At 47.9% G+C, this 7,240-nt stretch overlaps 1 long non-coding RNA gene across 1 annotated transcript in view; it reads right to left on the bottom strand.

The window, feature by feature from the left end:
• The window catches only part of LOC120869058, a 3,380-nt gene extending 2,522 nt beyond the window's left edge, over window positions 1–858 (bottom strand). Inside the window, exon 1 of the long non-coding RNA XR_005722419.1 lies at window positions 847–858. This is a non-coding gene — a long non-coding RNA (uncharacterized LOC120869058). The remainder of the gene's footprint in view (window positions 1–846) is intronic.
• Window positions 859–7,240: the final 6,382 nt, after the last annotated feature.

The following is a 7,240-nucleotide window of genomic DNA, read 5'->3' as shown; positions in this document are numbered from 1 at the left end:
CACACACACACACACACACACATTCTCACCCGCTCCCTCCCTACCAGCATCTGACATTCGGTCACTCACGCTCACCCCCACAGGCACACACCCTGCCACACTCACACCCATTGTCCACCCTGGACCTCACACACACGTGTGCCCCCAGGAATCACAATCACAGGGACACACTGCCTCACTGCTCTCCAGATTCCCTCAGCCACCATCCTTCACCATCACTGCCCCCCACTCTCCCACCTGGACCCCGAAATTCCCCATCACAGTGTGCACTCACACACGTGTACACCCTCCATCTCACACTCACCCCTCACCCGCCTCTGGGGCTGACACGCGTGCTCTGTCACACAGACACATTCACCCACACTGAGAAACACACGGACTTCTTCGCCCAGACCTGCGTCCACACCTACCTCCTCTCCCACAGTGTCCAGGATCCACTCACTTTCCAAGGACCCTGATAAAAATTTAAGAAAAGAAAGAAAACGAACCGTGTAGGAAGGAGGGAAGTTAAAAATCCATGTGTAATGAAATCAATGTGTAATGAGTCCAAGTGTAATGAACCCCAAACTGTAACACCATGGTACCTAGCCTACTGCAACTAAAGGGAGTCTTTAAGTAGTTACACCTAATAACACATTGATGTGGGATGTGGGTGCCTTTTAATTCGTTTGCTGTGAATAAGGGCGCAGCCACCAAGTATCTGTGTCCGGGGCCCTGAGTGAAGGAAGGCGGATACAAACCAAGAAGTGTGACTTATCTCATGTCCCGATGAAATTCCTCGAGAAAAGCATGTAGCTAGGTTGCTGTATTGCACCTTTGAAGGGGAAACGGCATTCTTTGGCTAACAGACCTGACCTGCTTTGCGTCGGGTTTTCTCTCTGTATGCGGGACGGTGCCAGGCACACAGCATGACGCAGTCAACTCTCAGGAAAGGTTTATTGAGTGAAGGCAATGTAAACACCCTGACCCACCAATTATGGCATCAGAGGGGGCCCCACCCTCTCCCACCTGCTCCCTGGAGGTCCCCTCTCAAACCCCACCCACCTCAGGCCCTCTTCTCCACTCCACCACCACACAAGGGTGCAGAGAAGACCAAAGAGATCATGGCCCTTTAATCCAAGGGCCCCACACAGCTGGGAGCCGATAAAGGTGAGCTCTTGTTTTCATCAAGCACCTATAACACCGTGGAATCCCATATTTCATCCTCCAAGCAGCCCTGCCAGCTGAGTCTTTACACCCATTTCACAGGTGAGGAAACAAGAAACTCAGAGCGGCCTGCACAAAGCAATGTGGTTAGGAAGGAACGAGACTGGGCTCTCAGGCCTGGTCTTCTGTGCTCCAGAAGGAAGGAAAAATGCCCTCCAGTGACCAGTGGAACCAGTGATCCTGACATTTCCAGGCAACTACGAATCCTGATCTCAAATACCTTCCAGCTCCCTCTGGTCCTCCGGGCGCCCACCTCTGGCCTCCCTCACTCACCAGGCTGTGCCCTCAACTGTCTAGAGTACAGAGTAGTAATAGTGGCCCCTCATCTGAGATCCTGTATCGCTTCAGCACCTCACAACTGTAGAACCAGAGGCGACATTCAAACAGTTGGGCCTCAGTTTCCTCATCTGTAAAATGGGAGGCTTCCCTGGTGGCTCAGATGGTAAAGGACCCCTGCATCAGGAAGGTCCCCTGGAGAAGGGAACGGCTACCCACTCCAGTATTCTTGCCTGGAGAATCCCATGGGCAGAGCACCTGGTAGTGCTCACAAAGAATCGGATACAACTGAGCAACACACACACGCACACGCACACACATGCCTCATAGGATTGTTGGAAGGATTAAATGAACCAACTGTGTACACAAAGCAATTTGAAAGCTGCATAGATACAGGGAAAATTGTGGGCAGCTCAGGATTGTTGCCAGAATTCGGAGCAGTAATAGCAAAATATAAAAACAGTGCAATGCATGTCACATAGTAAATTGTCACCAAGGTTAGTGATTATAATTTCTCCTCCTCCTCCTCCTCCATTACTAATTTAAAAAACAAGGCTTCTCTGGTGACTCAGTGGTAAGGAATCTGCCTGCCAATGCAAGAGACATGGGTTTGATCCCTGGTCTCGGAAGATCCCACATTCTAAGCAGCAATTAAGCCCACACGCCACAACTGCTGAGCCTGTGCTCTTGAGCCCCGATGCCCAGCTGCTGAGCCCACGTGCCCGAGAGCCCATGCTCTGCAACGAGAGGCTATCACAGTGAGAAGCCCGAGGGCAGCCAGAGCGGCCCCCCGTCGCCACAACTAGAGAAAAGGCCTTGCAGCAACGACTTGGCACAAAGAAAATAAAACAGAATTCTTTTTTTAAAAAGAGTAAAAAATAAAAAATACCATCAGTGTTATCAAATGGTGGTGTCCAGACAACATTCTCGGTAGATATTTGAACTATAATTATTTCTGTAGTAGTTGGTACAGAGAGCTCCATATATCCACTCCATATCCACCCTGATCCCAAACCCAGCAGTTTTCCTCATTAACATTTTGCATGATTGTGGTACATTTAAATGGATCTCAAATTTTCTCGTCTCTACTTTCTACTTTTTCTCTAGTCAACAGGTATCACTTTTTAAGTTTTTCTTTAGATGAATTTTGAAAAGACCAAGAGCCCCTCCTAATCTCCAAAGGTAAGAATATTTTCATAGGGAAAGAGAGGCACTTTTTTATTGCCTTTGCATTTTCCAAATTTCTTTGTGTGCTTTTATAATCACTGCAAAAGACAAAAATGACTCCCTTCCAGGAAGGCAATCCCTGAGGAAGGGAGGCACTTAAAGGCTTTTATCTCTTGGTGAGAAAGATCCAGAGACTTGTGAGATAGCACAGGGCCTGTGGGGCTGGCGGGAACAGTGCCAGGGTCCAGGAGAGCAGCAGAGTGGGACAGTGATGGGGCGGGGCTGGGGGGAGGTGTCTGAAGCCCTTTTCCCGGCTCGGCCCTGCCTTCTCCTGGTAGCCCTAGAAACAGCTACCTTAGGGTCCTGCTTTCTGAGGAGCCCCTTTCACGGCCTTTGACAGCCCTGTCCACCCAACAGGCTCTGGAGCAGGCTCCATCCAACAAGAAGTCACTGACCCCTAGACACCTGGAACAGAATGGTCTTTAACAGACAAGCCGACCTAGCCCAGCCTCGTCTTTCCACAGAGGTCCACAGAGGTCACCAAACCTCACCAACAGATACTGGGCCCAGACCATCATCTATTGTGAGACTCAGTCCAGCTTACCCTGGAGCCTCATTTCCATAGTTCTCCAAGCTGGCTGAGGCTGTTTGCAGAGCGCAGGATACTAGCAGGGGTGAAAGCGAGGCAGGGAAAGGCGGACCAAAGAAAGGCCTAATGACACTGTTTTGGATAGGGGCTTCCCTGGCGGTCCAGTGGCCGAGACTCTGCTCTCCCAATGCAGGGCCAGGAAACTAGATCTAACGTGCTGCAACCGGGAGTTCACACGCCCCGCCTAGATACTGCAGCCAAGACTCAGGGCGGCCAAACTGATCTTTTTTAATGTTTTGGGTAAACCCAGACTGGGGAGACTTGTGTTGGTGCCTACAATCTTCTCTGTGGACGAATGCCCCAGGTAGTCCTTTTGAGTTTCTCGGGGGTGCTACTGACTTTGGGGCTATTCCCAGATTGGGGGGGGGGGCTGCCCCGCGCACTGGAGGACGTGCAGAAGCAACCTTGGTGTCCACCCACGACGTGCCAGGAGCAGCTCACCCCTTTCTCCCAGGCTGTGACCTCCACTGACGTCTTCAGACATGGCGAAATGTCCCTACTTGAGACCCACAGGGCTGGAAACGTGGTGTTAATCTACTAAGACCGTATCTCTAACACTGACCTCATCTTCCCGGTTCCCCTTTTTTGGGGAAAGAACTCTCCAAGTGCTTCCCATAAGCAACTCTATTTGTTAGGATCTAATTATATTAGTTTGTATGGTAATGTTTTTATCTCCAGACAGACAGACATTGGGGAGTTTAAGGAAAACACCACTGAACGTTCATTCATTCAAGCCATCTTCACCGAGCACCTACAATATTCCAGGTACTGGGGGATACCTGCTGCCCAGAGCTGAGGTCTCTGCTGGTACCTAGATCTAAGACAAGACCGAAATCAGCAAGATGACCAGATGACCTGTCTAGCAGGCGTTCCGGGTTGCCTACCTCTTTCATTGTCACTGAGCTACTCTGCAACAGAATACTGTTAACACAAATGGTTCTCCTTGGTAGAGATGCAAATGACCTTTGCCCAGAGGAATGCAGTTGATTCTAGCCCTGTGAAGATTGACTCCTTTTTCGCATTAGTTTACTTCAATCTTCCTGATCACCTGAAATTGAGGACTTTTTTTCAATTCTCCTTTCAATCAGTTGTAACTGTTGATAGAATCTTGGATACCTGTTCATTTTAGATTTGTAGGAGTCTTGATTTTCCCATTCCAAAAGGTTATACTTTAACAGGATAGACAGAATAAACAAGCCAACATTTCCGAGTGCAAAACGCCATGTAGATAATACAACAGGGAAGCACAAAAGAGGGGCTTTTATCATTCTTACTTGATAAAAAGTTGGCAACTGTAAGCAATTCTCTTCTATTTCCCCATTTTTAAGAACAATTTCCTGCTGTGTGGAATCCCAAAGATGAGCAATCCTAAATTCCATTATAATTTCCTGTCCTGGGTCCCATGGGGTCTTCACCACACAAGAAAGTGCAGACAGAATCAGCCTCCAACACAATTAACTCAGGATATTTAGGAAGGTCAGTGAAAACGATTTCTCCCACCAGGATGGCCTGAAGGCCATCAGGATAGCCAGTAAGCATTAAAAAGCAAAACAAAACAAAAAGCTGGTTCGGGTGAAGTAAATAGTTAAGGAGGCAAAAGCACGAACCATGGGATGATACAGAAGGTCCTTTCAGTGCTTTTAAGGACCAACAATTATCCCTTCAGCGTAAAATAAGCCTCTGCATCCTTTGCCCAAACCCTTCCCTGAATTAATGGGCTTCCCTGGTGGCTCAGATGATAAAGAACCTGCCTGTCAGTGCTGGAGAGTAACAAACACAGGCTCGATCCCTGGGTCGGGAAGATCCCTTGGAGAAGGAAATGGCAACCCACTCCAGTATTCTTGCCTGAAGAATTCCATCGACAGAGGAGCTTGGCGAGCCAGTCAATGGGGTCACAAAGAGTCAGACCGAACACCACCACACCTGAATTAATAGATGGTTTACAATGGGGTCACAAAGAGTCAGACGGAACACCACCACACCTGAATTAATAGATGGTTTACAAAGGGTTAGCCTTTTGATGAAAGTGAAAGAGGGGAGTGAAAAAGTTGGCTTAAAGCTCAACATTCAGAAAACTAAAATCATGGCATCTGGTCCCATCACTTCATGGCAAATAGATGGGGAAACAGTGGGAAGTGTCAGACTTTATTTTCTTGGGCTCCAAAATCACTGCAGATGGTGACTGCAGCCAGGAAATTAAAAGACGTTTACTCCTTGGAAGGAAAGTTATGACCAACCTAGATAGCATATTCAAAAGCAATTACTTTGCCAACAAAGGTCCATCTAGTCAAGGCTATGGTTTTTCCAGTAGTCATGTACGGATGTGAGAGTTGGACTGTGAAGAAAGCTGAGCACCGAAGAATTGATGCTTTTGAACTGTGGTGTTGGAGAAGACCCTTCAGAGTCCCTTGCACTGCAAGGAGATCCAACCAGCCCATTCTGAAGGAGATCAGCCCTGGGTGTTCTTTGGAAGGAATGAGGCTAAAGCTGAAGCTCCAGTACTTTGGCCACCTCATGTGAAGAGTTGACTCATTGGAAAAGACTCTGATGCTGGGAGGGATTGGGGGCAGGAGGAGAAGGGGATGACAGAGGATGAGATAGCTGGATGGCATCACCGTCTCGATGGACATGAGTTGGGGTGAACTCCGGGAGTTGGTGATGGACAAGGAGGCCTGGCGTGCTGCGATTCATGGGGTCACAAAGAGCAGGACACGACTGAGCGACTGAACTGAACTTACAAGGGTTGGAGGATGGAAATGACAGAAGAGGGGGACAAGAGGGAAAGAAATACAAATCGTTTGGGAAGTTCCTTCTCCCAGAAAGGTCACCTTCAAACATTTAGACTTCAGGATTAAGAATCGGCTTTGGAAGGCAGGGTCACTGGTTCAATCCCTGGCTCTAGCTTGGGAAGACTCCACGTGCCTCCGGGCAACTAAGCCTGAGGCGCTGCAGCTACTAAGGGCCGGGAGCCCCAGAGCCGAGGCTCCCCAAGAGAAGCCACCGCAACCAGGAGACCACACACCACAGCTAGAGCAGCCCGACCCGCCACAGCCAGCGAAAGCCTGTGAGCGGTAGCAAACACCCAGCACACTCAAAAACTTAGAAAAAATTTAAGACTTTCAAATGCACAGTTTGATGCTTCTTTTAAACACATTTGTGAGGTCTTACCCTTAATACCTCAATTGCAGCATCCACTTCTGAGAGGCAAATTTGCTTCCTTCTCCTCATTTTGGCCATGTTTAGCTAATGCTCCATTTTCATTATTTAGAAATAGTTGAATCACAGCAAAGTAGGAAGGACCTGGGGTTTTTTGCTTTTTTTTTTTAATTTAGGGGGAAATCTGAGTTTTCATGGATACCAGGACCAAAGCAGGATCCCTAGACCAAAAGAAGTTGCTTCTCTCAGCGTATTAGGAGATGTTAATAGCTCTGAAAGCCAGTAACTCACTTTCTGTGAAGAGAAATTGCACATTTCTTGTTGTAGTCATTAATGATTTTGTTTGTAAACAAGGAGTTGCCAGGACAGAGAATGATTACGCCACAAGAAGCATATGCTTTCTCCACCAGAAAAAGTGCCCCTTTAAATGACCATGGTTACCGAATCTATAAAATAAATGGGGCCGAGGGGAGAAGCAAGCAAAGTCATGAATTAGCCACTACGGTGTTTAGATCTTAATCGGAGACAGGGTCGGGGACTGCCTGGTGGTCCAGTGGTTAGCGCTGTACTTTCCAATGCCGTGGGGACTCGTTCGACCCCTGGTTGGGGAGCTAAGACCCCACATGCCTTATAGTCAAAAACACAAAACATAAAACACGAGCAGTATTGTAACAAACTCAATAAAGGCTTCAAACGTGGTCCACAATAGATTTAAAAAAAAAAAAAAGGTCAGAATCACAAACTTAGCCAAATATACCTCTTCGGTGGATTCAAAATAGGCTTCCC

The sequence above is a fragment of the Oryx dammah genome, unplaced genomic scaffold, assembly GCF_014754425.2.
Source record: "Oryx dammah isolate SB20612 unplaced genomic scaffold, SCBI_Odam_1.1 HiC_scaffold_10, whole genome shotgun sequence".
NCBI lineage: Eukaryota > Metazoa > Chordata > Mammalia > Artiodactyla > Bovidae > Oryx > Oryx dammah.
This window is presented reverse-complemented; position numbering and strand designations above follow the sequence as displayed.